This window comes from Stomoxys calcitrans, chromosome 2 (genome assembly GCF_963082655.1).
Source record: "Stomoxys calcitrans chromosome 2, idStoCalc2.1, whole genome shotgun sequence".
Classification (NCBI taxonomy): domain Eukaryota; kingdom Metazoa; phylum Arthropoda; class Insecta; order Diptera; family Muscidae; genus Stomoxys; species Stomoxys calcitrans.
This window is the reverse complement of record NC_081553.1, coordinates 96,844,571-96,859,335: the sequence shown is the minus strand read 5'-3', so window position 1 is coordinate 96,859,335 and position 14,765 is coordinate 96,844,571. Positions and strand designations below refer to the sequence as shown.

The window sequence follows — 14,765 nt, the reverse complement described above, 5'->3', positions numbered from 1 at the left end:
TGGCTTCGAACGCTAAGACAACGGCAATGGCTCTCGCTGTTGCTCCGTGTGCCCAGGTTTTTGGTTCTACATCGGTAAAGTGATTGGTCTACAGCAGTGAAATTGTGGTTCTACAACTATGACCGTACTACTGTAGAAATATGGTTCCACAGCTGTCGATACATGGTTCTACATCTGTAGAAATGTCGTTCTACAATTGTAGAAATATGGTCCTACAAATGCAGAACCATGTTTCTTCAAATGTATTATTCAATTGCGGTTCTTCAACTGTAAAATAATTATTCTTAAATTATAGAACAATCGTTCTTCTACTGTAGTACTATTATTGTACAACTGTAGAACTATGGTTATACAACTGTAGTAATACGGTCACGGAGGCCTCTACCACAACCGTTCGGACTCGGCTATAAAAAAGAGTCCCCATATCATTGAGCTTAAACTTGAAGGGAACATCACTCATTGATATGTGGGAAGTTTGTCCCTGTTCCTCCAAGGAATGTTCATGAGCAATGCATTTAAGAATTATGTTTTTACAACTGTAGTACTATGCTCTATGACCATAGAAGTATGTTTCAATGGCCATTCACTTTTGAATTATAGTTCTACAACTATACTCTGTGACTACGAAAGTATGGTTCTACAACTGTGGGATTATGGTTCTACAAAACTATGATTATACAACTATTCAACTATGGTTCTATGTTATGGTTCTACAACTGTAAAACCATGGTTCTTCAACTATAGAGCTATGGTTCTACAACTGTAAAGCAATGGTTTTACAACTGAAAAGCTGTTGTTTTACAACCGTAGAGCTAAGATTCAAGTTGTGGGAGACACCTCGAAACTTGGTGTCAGAGATTTTAGAATGAGCGCAGAAGATCGAGGCGCTTGGAACGCTATTCTACGTTCGGCTAGTGGAACAAATATTCTGTCATAGCCAATTAAAGTAAAGCAAGGACTTAGATTCTACAACTATGGAGCTATGTTACTACAATTGTAGAACTTTTGCTCTATAACTGTAGAATGATGGTTCCTAAACTGTAGAAGCTGTGGTTCTATAACTATAAAACTATGGTTTTACAACTGTGAAAATATGTTTTAGAAATTACAAAGCTTTGTGTCTACAACTATGTAACTATGGTTCTACAACTGTAAAGCTATGGTTCTACAACTGCAGAACTATGGTTCTAAAGGCTATAGAACAATGGTTCTACAACTTTTGTTAACAATTGTAAAGCTATGGTGTTATGGTTTTTGTATAGTAACACTATTCATTTACAACTTCTAAAATTTAGGCTTAGGGATTTTACAACTTTAGAACTATGGATCTACATCAGTGTACAATAGTTCTGCGACTACAGAACTTCAGTTTAAGCTATAAAATTATGATTCTACAATTGTAAAACTATGGTGTTAAGGATTTTAAACTGTAGAACTATGGTATTACAACTATGGAAAACGATTTCTACAAACGTAGAGCTATAGTACTGTAACGGTATAACTATTGTTCTAGGACTACATAACTATGGTTCTAAATCTGTAGAATCATGGTTGTACAGCATAATGGTCCTACAGCTGTAGATTTACGGTTCTACAGATATAGTATAATGGTTCCAAAACTGTAAAACTATGGTTTTACAGCTGCAAAATAATGGTTCTACAGCTGTAGAATAATAGTAATAGAGCCATTGTGTAACAATATTCTCGCATTATGCAATATAGTACAGACTAGATTACAATATATCAAAGCATGGACAACAGTCTGAAAACTAAACACTATCAACATTAAACTTTCGAGCATATATTTCACCCAATCAGTACAATATGAAACTTACAAGAGTTATTGGAAAGTAAATCAGTCGACTGGGAAAAATCTTACTACTAAATTTCCCATGAACATTCCATTAGGGAACAGGGGATACTTCTCTCATATCAATGAGTACAGTCCGATTAAAGTTTAAGCTCAATGATAACGGGCCTCCTTTTATATGACGAGTCCAAACGGCGTGCCGCCCGGCGACACCACTTTGTAAAGAAGTTTTAACACGGCAGGCACGGAAGGATACCTCACAAATGTAGCCAGCGTTAGTAAGGGGATAACCACAGCAGAAATTTTTTTTGTGTTCACGCTGGGGTTTAACCCAGGCAATCGACGTCATAGGCGGACATGCTAACCACTGCGCCACGGTGGCCTCCGGAAAAACGCTTAGGCGTCCTTAAAACTTTGGATTTTTGTATAAAGCATATGACCACCCCAGTAAAAGCTGGAGGGAGTCACGAATATACAAAGGAAAATGTTGTTAAAAAAGATGAAGCTAGCCGAATTCTGGTCGATTTCTAAAAATTCTAAAATTGAATAGCTTCGTTCAATTATGTATTTCGTTCATTATGCAAATTACTTTTTTCTTAAAATTAAACTGCATTTTTATTTAAAGTGGCAACACTGTCCATTTGTCTCCTCTTCAATAAATAAAGTCTCAAGTTTTAACTTAAACTCCATGTGTCAGTGTAATCAATTGTGGCCCCACCACCATCCAAGAAAATGGGGCTAATTTTACAGTCGAATGCATTTCCGTAGAGGAAGGTATTTTATGGGCTACCACTATGACCATAGGTATTCAGTGAATGTTCATTCAATGGCGGTGCCCTTTTAATCAATGGCTGCCACCAACCCCTCCACACACACAAACACAGACCATCTGGGGCGGTTAGCTTATCTAAAAATAAAGTAGAGAAATAGCGTCGAGCCAAAAAAGAAACAATTATTATTTGCATTCGTACATAATTTTTGTGTCTTAACGACTTTAACGTTTATTCTTTATGTGAACTCATTCTTATTCAATTTCTATTGAACATTCCTTTCTGTTGTGAAATATCTTTGGAGTTCTACAGTCGTTGGCTGGCTATGGGTTATACTGTTCCTTCAACTCAACTATTTTATGTTGTAGACATCATCATGTTTTTGTCGTTTTTTTTCTTCTTTCGTATCACTACAGGGCCTTCCACCTGTCACTTCCCATGTTTTGGTGTCCCTCTGAGGGGTGACTGTCAGCAAGTGTGGGCACTTGCATTGTCTTCCGGGTTCCGTGTTGCATTGAAGAGATTTTTATCACTTACTTGGAATTGTGGTTTTACAATCGTTCCTTCTAGGATACGATGGGAATTTCATAGAATATAATTTTGATAGCAAAACAAAAAGTTTTTGTTTGCTGATAGAATTTTATACAACTGGAATTTCAAAGAGAAACATAAAATGAATTTATGGAACAGAGATGACAGCATTGAGTACATGCACACATATGTGAAGAGCATGTTGTAAAACAAATGTAACAAACATTTTTGGATATGTATATCATTGAGGAGTGGTCGGGTATAGAACTCTTTACATCCGCCTTTATACAATATGTATATGATAGTGGTATGTTGAAAAAAGAAACTATATTGAATGTCAAATATCTACGAAACCAGAAGAGATCTTGAAGACCTCTTTTCTGTAGAGATATGAAGATCCGGCACACAAAGCAAATTTTAGGCACATATTTTCACTAAAACATCAGGTCTAGCTTTTCAAAATTTCAAAGAGTTATTTCTTCCCGTTTTTCACCCTTGTACCCGTGTTGGCAGCGTGCTCGGATTACCAGTGTGGGGGTTATGGGTTCGATTCCCACTAGAGGCCTGGTCTATCGCTAATGTGGCATTACAATGGGTGGCGATCGTTCTCACGTCATGCAAAGCAGCAATGGCTAAAAAATCATGTTCCGCACACAGTGGCCCCCCAACACCAAATGCGAATAATGCGAATCCGATGGACGATTTGCCCCATTTTAAACTGCATGGTAAAGTCAAAAACATGAAAAAAACGCACTAAGTCTCGGGAACCCTACACCATTGATTTATTAAAAATTTTCGCAACTTAGTGGAAGGGCGCATGGTGGCCGTTGCAGTGCTGAGGTTAGTATGTTTGCCTATGACGCCTGGATTCGAATGCAGGCAAAAACATCCGAAGTTTCTGCGATGGTTATCCCCTCCTATGCTATCGACGTTTCTGAGGTACTCTGCCATTTGAAAAAGAGGGTATGGCAGCCAAGTAAAAATTCTTCCCAGAAATCTGTCGCTACACGGTACGCTGCACATATTTATTTTACGTAAAATATTTCTGCTAAATCTGCATAGAATTGAAGCCTTTTGGGCCCGCAGAAAACTAATCGTGAGATTGGTTTATATGGGATCTATATCAGGCTCAAGACCAATTTTAGACAGTACTCTCAACGAATGTAGAAATTTAATCAAAACACTACGTGTAAAATTTCAACCAAATTAGACAAAATTTGCAGCTTTGCGAGGCTCAAAATGTCAAATGGGGAGATCGGTTTACATGAGAGCTATATCTGGATATAAGTCGATTTGGCGTACATGGCATAGTGGGGAAAGAAAAAGTAAAATATATGCCGTTTGAGAACGGGTAGAGATATCTCTTTGAAATTTGGAGTAGTTAGAGAGATCGTGTGCAAATTTTTAGGCCATAGGTGGTCCGGCCACCTCTTGGCTATTACGAAAAATTGTTCGGGCTGTCAAAACTTCAATTTCAAAGAGATATCGGATTGTAGAAGACTGAAAATCCGGGAGTCACGATCCAAACAGAAAGGGAAGTCGTCGAGACGGTATCCGTCAAGCCCTGTATGGGTGGGATTGGTCTCAAGGTGTGCACCAGCGGGGAAGGACGGCATTCTAAAGGTACTTCCACAGCAGCTTCTAGTGAAGCATCTATGGAAGAATCGCCCACACCGCAGGTGCCCAGAGAAGAGTGTTTCCAATGCTTTCTTCTGCAGCTGGATGCGTAAGGAAACTTATCATGACAAGTTCGAAGGAATCATGTGAGGATGGACTCAGAAGATGAGACTAACGCAAAAGTGGTGGTAATTATGAATCCTGATTATAGTCCGCTTTCTGCAGATAAATCTCCATCATTGTAAGCCCGCTTCGACGGCACTAAGGGTCCTTCTGATGGCAGGAGGATTTGACTTAGTTTTTATCCAGGAACCATGGGTGTGCGGAGGGATGGTTCGTACACTTGGAATTCCTGGATTTAACCCACCACCTTACCCTAATTTTAAGAAACGCCAGATCTCGGATATGGGTGAGGCGACATTTTGTGCACCCTATTATTGTAACCTAAAAACAAAAAATTTTTATCCAAATTTCGGTTGGGGTACCTCGGAGAGCCGCCCCACCCCCAAAACCTACCAAATATATATATAGACCAATCACGCCAATATGGGACTCAAATGAAAGGAATTTAAGATTCGAAAATGTATCTGATATCCAATTATCGGATCAAGTGTGTAGGGGACAACCCCAACCCCCAAAACATCCCTAAATCGGACATATTTACCGACCATGGCAAAATTGGACTCAAATATATGGTATCTAAAAGTCGAATACGAATCTGATATACAAATGTGAGATCAAGTGTTTGGGAGGTCGCCTATCCCCAAAAACACCCCCAAAGAGGAAAAATTTACGACCATAGCAGTAAAGGGCTGAAATGAAAGTTGTTTGGGAGTAGAGCACGAATCTGATCTCAATTTTCGGGAAAATTTTTTATGGAGCCACCCCACCCCCATAATACCAAATGGAAGTAAAAACTTAGGAGGACGAGACATTATGGTCAAGCGTATCACGAAGGCTCTGAATGACTCGATTGTATCTGCATGTTCTATAGCCAAGCTAAAGGTCTTCCATTTTATGAACAAAGCTCATTTTTGGCTCAATGGGTATTTAAATAAGCAGAATTGTCGATTTTGGAGTGAAGATCGGCCAGAAGCATTGCATGAGCTACCAATGCATCCAGAAAAAGTCATAGTTTGGTGAGGTTTATGGGCTAGTGGCATCATTGGACCGTACTTCTTTAAAGGTAATGCCAATTGTAACGTAACTGTGAATGGTTACGTGAGATGATATCCAACTTTTTTTTTGCCCAAAAGTGCGAAAGCTTTACTTTCATGACATGTGGTTTCAACAAGACGGCACCACATGCCACACAGCCCTCGTAACAATGGACTTATTGAGAGGCGAGTTCGGTGAACATTATTTCACGTTCGGGATCGGTCAATTGGCTGCCTAGATCGTGCGATATAACGCCTTTAGACAATTTTTTGTGGGGCTATGTTAAAGCTCATGTCTATACAGACAAGCCCTCTTCAATTGATTGGAAGAAAACATTGAAGCATTTATTGGTGAGATTCTGGCCGAAATGTTGGAAAGAGTATGCCAAAATTGGACTAAGCGGATGGACCATTTGATTATATGGACCGTTTTATAAATTATATGGACCGTTTTATCGATTCAAAAAAAGATTTCATGAATTTTTCTAAATTTTATGTGTTTTTTATACCCACCACCGAAATATCCATTTCCGACCCTATAAGATATATATTTTTGATCAGTGTAAAAATCTAAGACGATTTAGCCATGTACGTCCGTCTGTCCTTCTGTCTGTTGAAATCACGCTACAGTCCAGTACGCTAATAATAGAGATATTGTGCTGAAATTTTGCCCAGATTATTATTTTGTTCATAAGCAGGTTAAGTTCGAAGATGGGATATATCGGACTATATCTTGATATAGCCCCCATATAGACCGATCCGCTTTTGCTGAAATTTGGGACAGTGAGTTGTGTTAGGCCAGTCGAAATCCTTCCTTAATTTGGCCCAGATCGGTTAATATTTGGATATAGCTGGCATATAGACCGATCTCTTGAGTTAAGGTCTAGGGCCTATAAAAGGCGCATTTATTGACCGATTTTGCCAAAATTTGGGAATGTGAGTTGTGTTAAGCCCTTCGATATTCTTCTTAATTTTTCCTCAGATCGGTTTAGATTTGGATATAGCGATCTCTCTTAGGCCCATAAAAAGCGCATTTATTATCCGATTTCGCCGAAATTTGGGACAGTGAGTTGTGTTAGGCCCTTCGACATTCTTCTTCATTTTCCTCAGATCGGTTCATATTTGGATATAGCTGCCATATAGACCAATTTCTCGATATTATAGGCCATAAAAGGCGCATTTATTGTCCGATTTCGCCAAAATTTGGGACAGTGAGTTGCGTAAGGCTCTTCAACAACTTCCTGTAATTTGTCCCAAGATATAGCTGCCATATAGACCGATCTCTTGATTTAAAGTCTTACGCCCATAAAAGGCGCATTTATTGTGTGATGTCGCCTAAATTTGGGACAGTGAGTTGCGTAAGGCTCTTAAACAACTTCCTGTAATTTATCCCAGATCGGTTCAGATTTGGATATAGCTGCCATATAGACCGATCTCTTGATTTAAAGTCTTAGGCCCATAAAAGGCGCATTTATTGTGCGATGTTGCCGAAATTTGGAACAGTGAGTTGTGTTAGGCCCTTCGACAGCCCTCTTCAATTTGATCGGTTTAGATTTGGATATAGCAGGTCTATATGGCATCGATTTAAAGTCTTGCCCCATAAAAAGCACATTTATAATCCGATTTCGCTGAAATTTGACACAGCGACTTATAGGAGGCCACCGTAGAGCAGAGGTTAGCATATCCGCCTATGACGCTGAACGCCTGGGTTCGAATCCTGGCGGGACCGTCAGAAAAATTATTCCACTATGGTTTTCCCCTCCTAATGCTGGCAACATTTGTGAGGTACTATGCCATGTAAAACTTCTCTCTATAGAGGTGTCGCACTGCAGCACACCGTTCGGACTCGGCTATAAAAAGGAGGCCCCTTATCATTGAGCTTAAACTTGAATCGGACTGCACTCATTGATATGTGAGAAGTTTGCCCCTGTTCCTTAGTGGAATGTTCATGGGCAAAATTTGCAATTTTTGACTTTTATTAGGCTTTTCGACATCTGTGTCGTATATACAATAGTTTCGATCGGTCTATATTTGAATATAGCTACCAAAAAGAACAATATTTTGTTCTACAAAATTGAACAATACCTCTCAATATTTGGTCCAAATCGGACCATATTTCAATAAAGCTGCTATGGGGGCATAAATTACGCATTTTTCACCGGATTTTGACGAAAGCTACATGTAAACCCGAGGTGGTGGCTATCCAAAGTTCGGCCTAGCCGAACTTAACGCCTTTTTACCTGTTGTTTGAAAAGTTTTTCTATAGCTCCTAAAAAATCACCCTTTAGATGCCTATATACCGATCTTCCGATTTATGTTTTAGGGCGCATAAAATGCACATTTATAGCCGGTTTTACTGAAATATGGCACACTAAGTTGTGTTAGAACCTTCGGCATCGAGTTTGGTCTAGATAGGAGCATATTTCGATAAAGCTTTCAATGGTTCATTATAGGTGCATCTTTCACCGGATTTTGATGGAATGTAGTTAATATAAATATCCCAGGTGGTGGGTATCCGAAGTTTGGCCCGGCAAATCTTAATGCCTATTTACTTGTTTAAATTATTTTTTGAACGTTTCGTACAATGGGAATATCGTCAAAGCTTAGGGATTTCCAAAAATCCATTTTTGTGTAAAACTGGAAAACGTTTGTAGCAAACATTGTTTGTTTCCACTGAACACAATTTCGGAACATTATTTTCCATAACTTTTCGAAGCATTTCACATATAATAATTGCATTTTTAGCAAAGCGATATTTAGTTTGTAACAATTTGAACTTAAATTTTGTGCAACAACTCACAGCAGCAAACACAGAAGATGTTTGTCGTAAAAGTACCTTTTATTTTTTTAACTATACCACATTGTCCCACAATCTCTCATATTTTTTTCCTTGTGTTTTCTCAATAGTATATTTGCGGCATGTTAATTTAAACAACAGCATTTCTAAATTTAGATTCCGGTCGTTTATGGGTCCCGTGGTCAATTAATATTCCATGGTGCAACTGGTCATTTCACATGGTGTGTCACACTCAACACGCAATCCTTAGCAGTGGCCGCACTACTCTTTTTTCGTATTTAAATTAAAATAAAAAAATGCAAATTTATCGATTTTCTGCGGTCTATTATTGTTATTGTTGTGTATAATTTACTCTCTTGCGAGAGAGGGCAATAACCAGTCCAAAAAAAGGATAATGCACTTCCTGGGGAGGATATACAAATGTTATTGGCCAACCTTTTTCTTCTTCCCAAGGGGTTCTTTCTGTTTTGTAAAAAGGAGTTAAACACTTGGTTCTTGATAATGATGTTGTTTTTATTTAAAAAAAAAACTATTTTGGTTTTTGTTTTTCCTTTACAAGGATGTGTGGGTTTTTAAACGCGAGTTTTCGCAGTGTCTGCCTGGTTGGAGAGTTAAAACTCAACTGAATGGTGCCGCAGGAACGTGGCACTTATGTTGCGGTCTCTAAGAATTTCTTAGAAATTCTTTTGATTTGTTATTTTGTTTCCTTGTTTTTAGTTTTATTTTTGTCCTTTTTGTGGTTGTTGTTGCGGTTGTTTGTCGAGGGGGATTCTTGTGATTTTAGTTTGATTTGTTTCTTTTCGTTGAAATTTGTTTCTTCACGATTTGGTTACAGTTTCTTTTTTTTTTAGTTCTAGTCTGTTTAGTCAAAACAAACTACACTTTGTCTAGCACTGATGTAAAAGTTAACTGAAACGTTTTAAGGGTTGTATATGAAGACTATCATCTAGCTACTAGTCCTTAGCCTAGCCGAACACAAAACGTCTCAAAAACCCCTCAATCGACATCAACACATTGATGATTTTCTGCCTTGTTTTTCTTTTTTTTTATGGTTTTTTTTTTCGGCGAAAGTTAAAGAAATTTTAGCTGTGTCCTTGCGCAGTTCAATGTGAAATGACGATATGTAGGGAAAGGACGAAAACGAATGCGCTAGCATGATGGCATTGTTTTTTTTTGGTTTTATTTTTTTTTTTCTTCACCAGTTCGATGATGGCAGTTTAGTTCAGCTTTTTGGAGTACATTCCCCACATTGGGTTTCTCACGTTTTAAGTTGTTTTGCCTATGATTTGGCTGTTTTTGTTTTTTTGCCATGCAGAATACGAAATGTATGACATGCTATTGCTATGACGGCAGGGGTATTTATTTGTGTTTGATTTATAATGTTGTACAAAATATAGGTTAAACTGTCTTAGAGTCCCAAATTTTTGTTTTTGTGTGACTAAGATTTGTTGTAAGGGGAATGATTGGCAAAAGGTAAAACGGAATGCTGTCTAAGGAAATAAATGACATGTATAATAAAAAATTGTTTTCGAATATCTTTTTTGATAGCAAAAAAAAACAATATTTCTATAGATATTTTCTCAAAATTTTTACAAAAAAAAAAAATTTTTTTCAAAATTTTATTTGTATAAAAATTTTTCTTAAAATTTCATTTCTATAAAAATTTTGTTAAAATTTTATTCCAATATAAAATTTTGTCAAATAAAAAGTTGTAAATAATACCAAAATTTACTTTTATAGGAAAACCAGCTGAACCGGGTCCGCTCTGCCGCGCCTTCTTTTACTTTATATAGAACAAAATTATCCTTGAAATAATTATTTTCGACAATTAAATAGCTTTTAGTGAAATACCATGCATATCACTTGACTAACAGTAAAACAATATAAATACCTTTATCTATGGTTCTCAGATAAAGGCATTTATCTTTATCTATGAATTCACTCGGTGGTTTAAGTGTCATCTAAGTTTGGATGTTAGATGAACTCCATTCTTAAAAACTTTATATGAGCCCGATATTCTCATGGGGATTTTTGGCAGTAGGAACCCCATATTGCCATGATCGGTAAATACCTTTGTCCGATTTAGTGGTGTTTTCGGGTGTTAGGTGGTCCCCCAGACACTTTGCCCTGAACAAATATCAGCATCGTGCTCTTCTTTCAAATACCGTTTATTTAAACCCCATATTGCCATTGGTTTTAGGGTAGTTTATAGGATGAGGCGTCCCCCAAACACTTGGCCCCAAAATTGATCAAATTCGTTTTCTAATCTCAAATACCTTTCATTTGAGCTCCATGTTGACATGGTTGCTAAATTTTTAAGGGGGTGTTTTAGGGAAGGGTGCCCCAAAGACGTGGTCCCTCATTTGGATATCAGATTCCTATTCTATTCCCAAATAATTTTAATTGAGCCCCATATTGCGATGGTTAGTAAATAATCACTGTTTGTGGGACATTTTGGGAAAGGGGTAGGCCCCTATATAATTGCTCCCGAAAGTGGGTTTCAATTTCGCGATCACTCCCCAATACCTTTCATTTGAGCCCCATATTGACATGATTGGTACATATGGCCGATCTAGTAGTGTTTTGGGGATTGAGGTGGTCCCTCAATCACTTAGACCTGAGATTATATCAGCATCGTGCTCTATTCTCGTATTTCTATATATAATTTATTTGAACCCCATATTGCCATTGGCCTCGAAATTGGGCATCAAATTCGTTTTCTTATCTCAAATATCTTCCATTTTAACCCCTTATTGCAAAAGTCGGAACATATCCGGTTTGGGGTATGGGCCCTAAAAACTATCAATATCGAGCTCCACTGTCTTGAAGACCCAAATTGTCTTGGTGAGCAAATAGGTCCTATTTGGGGGTTGTTATTTTCGTGGGACGTCTCCTAGACAGTTGGTCGCGAATGTTGATGTCAGATTCATGCTTTACTCCCAAATATCTTTCATTAGAGCCCCATATTTCCATAGTCGGCAAACATGACCGGTTTGAGAGGTGTTTTGAGGGATGGGGCGTCCACACAGTGATTTGGTGCTGTAAATATATATCTGATTCGTGTTCTACTCTAAAATACCTTTTATTTGAGGCCTATATTGCTATGGTCAGCAAATACGTCCTATTTGGGGGGGGAGGCCCCATAGATACTTTTTCCCGAATATTGGTATCAGATTCATGCTTTACTCCTAAATACCTTTCATTTGAGCCCCATAGTGCTATGGTCGATAAATTTTTCTTCCTTGGGGGGAGCTTTGGTAGAGGGACGGCCCCCGAAACACTTGGTCCCACATTCTGATATCAGATCAGATTGTTCTACTCTTAAATACCTTTTATTGGAGTCCCACATTGCCATGGTCGATAAGCATGCCGATGTAGGAGTGTTTTGGAGACTGCAGTGGTCCACCAAATATTTAGTGCCACATTTTAATATCAGATTCGTATTCTACTCTTAAATACCTTCCATTTAAGTCCCATATTTTCGTGATTGGGGTGGGGCGTCTCCCCTAGGTACCCCATCCAAAAGTTGGATACGAAATTTTTGTTTTTAGAATACTGTAAGAGAGCACAGAGCTTTTCTGAAAATTAGGTTAAGGGGAAGGTCCGCCCGCCCTTCAGATATCAAAAGATTTAGTATTCTGTTTTCACCATGGCACCATTATGCACCATCTGTGAAAATTTCAAGAAGGTTTGCGTCGTATTTGAGTCTATAAGGAACACACAAACAAACCGAAAAACAAACACGAACTGATTTTAAGGAATAGTTGGACAGGGCCCGCTCCGCTGCGCCTTCGTTCACTCTCTTATTTTATCTGAGCCCTATACTGTCAAGAAATAAGTCCTATTTTGGGTTGCTGGAACGGCCTTTAATATATTTCGCCCCACTGTGGATATCATTTTCGTGTTCTACTCCCAAATACCTTTCATTTGAGTCTTATATTGCTGTAGTCGGTAAATATATGCAGTATGGTGGTATTTTTAGGAGTGATCCAGATCAGATTCCATGTATCAGATTCGTGCTGTAATCTTAAATACCTTTCACTTGCGCCCCATATTGCCATTACTCGTTAATATTGGGTTGCCCAAAAAGTAATTGCGGATTTTTCATATAGCCGGCGTTGAAAAATTTTTTCACAGCTTGTGACTCTGTAATCGCATTCTTTCTTTTGTCAGTTATCAGCTGTTACTTTAAGCTTGCTTTAGAAAAAAAAGTTTAAAAAAGTATATTTTATTAAAGTTCATTCTAAGTTTTATTTTACTTTCTTTTAAAAAATCCGCAATTACTTTTTGGGCAACCCAATACTTTCATTTGGCGGGCTTTGGAGGTAGAGCGGCCCTCCTGGATAAGCCACCCTAAATAAGGATGCCAAGTTTCTGTTTTTAAACAAACTAAGTTTTGTTTACATCGCCCCAGTCAGAGATCTGGCGCTTTTGAAAATAGGGTAATGGGAGGGTCCGCCCATTAGGATGCTAGATCCACTTCAATCGTTTGGTTTTGCCAAACCCTTTGGCCCGAAAGTGGATATCAGATTCATACTCTACTCCCAAAAACTACATTTGAGCCACATATTGCTATAGTCGGTATATATTTGTGGTTAAGGGGGCGTTTATGAGGTGAGTTGTCCCTGAAACACTTGGTCATAAAACAGATATTAGATTTAAGCCCCTTTTTGCCAGAATCCACAAATATGTCCAGTTTGAGGGGTATGTAGAGTGAGGCGGCCACCCACGAACATAGCCCTGAAAAAATATCAGTATCTTGATCTACTCTCAAATTTATTTTATTTGAGCCCCAATACAATTGTTTTGGGGGGAGTTTATGGAGTAAGACGACCTCCAAACACTTGGCCTCAAAATTGGATTTCAAATTCGTTTTCTACTATCACATTCCTATTACATAGTAAGCAAACATGGCCGGTTTGAAGGGATTTTAGGGGGCGGACCCTGAAATAATATCAGCTATAACACGATTTTGTTTGAGCCCTATAATGTCAAGCATTTTAAAGGTGGCTATCAAGATATTCAGGGTAGCGGGTCTCGGTCAGATCCACACTAATTAATTTTTTTTTTGTATTGGTTATCTACATTTCATAAAAATCATATTTCAAAGCTGTCACTTGGGATACCACATACCAAGATCCGCAGGTCCTCCTGTATCTATCCCAATTTGACGGTAAAAAGTGCAAAGTACCAAAGACCTATCCTAATCGGCCTTCATTGATTGTTTTTAATTTCTTTTTTCTTTTTTTGGTAGGATGGTGCAGGGGAATTGACCTCGTACACGTCCTTTTATTTGAGTACAATATTTTATCGGTCGTCCTACATGACAGTTAAGTGTTCTTTTCATTGGGAGGTGAAGGTCGGTCCCGCCGACGCTAAGACCCAAAAGACAATTTATTTGAGTCCTTTATTGCGTTGAATGCGATATGCATGTCCAGCTGAACGGCAGAACGTGACCCAGACTCTGGAATCCTTATATCAACATCAGATTTGAACTCTACTGTCATAGACCTTTCGTTTAATTCCCATATTACCCCGATCAAACTACACGTCTTATCATCTTCCCAGCATGCCCTACACATGTTATCACTTGCCACACAGATTTTACATAAGTGAGCTCGTATTCCTATTTTTCCCATATTTTCCCGTATCCCATTATTCTCCCGTATATACTATTGGGTTGCCCAAAAAGTAATTGCGGATTTTTTAAAAGAAAGTAAATGCATTTTTAATAAAACTTAGAATGAACTTTAATCAAATATACTTTTTTTACAAATTTTTTCTAAAGCAAGCTAAAAGTTGCAGCTGATAACTGACAGAAGAAAGAAATGCAATTACAGAGTCACAAGCTGTGAAAAAATTTGTCAACGCCGACTATATGAAAAATCCGCAATTACTTTTTGGGCAACCCAATACTTCCTTTCAGTAATAGCCTCGTCTTTTCACGATCTGGAGGTCCAGTTCCTGTCCACAGTCCATGCGTCGACCCGAAAGTCTTCGGGTTAACCAAGTTTATTGACGGCAACTTTCTGGCCTTCACTGCCTAATCGTCTGCTTTCTCATTCCCAGTTTCTCCGCTATGT

The 14,765-nt window shown here is 38.3% G+C and overlaps 1 protein-coding gene and 1 long non-coding RNA gene across 11 annotated transcripts in view; both read right to left on the bottom strand.

Annotated features, from left to right (window-relative positions):
- The window catches only part of LOC106095785 (microtubule-associated protein tau), a 178,294-nt gene that overhangs the window by 90,893 nt on the left and 72,636 nt on the right, over positions 1-14,765 (bottom strand). The gene's annotated exons all lie outside the window — the stretch shown is intronic.
- On the bottom strand, positions 2,358-3,370 carry LOC106095788 (uncharacterized). Its single transcript, XR_001222788.2, has 2 exons — positions 2,782-3,370; positions 2,358-2,717 (listed from the first exon to the last, which is right to left on the bottom strand). It is a non-coding gene; the product is annotated as an uncharacterized LOC106095788 (long non-coding RNA).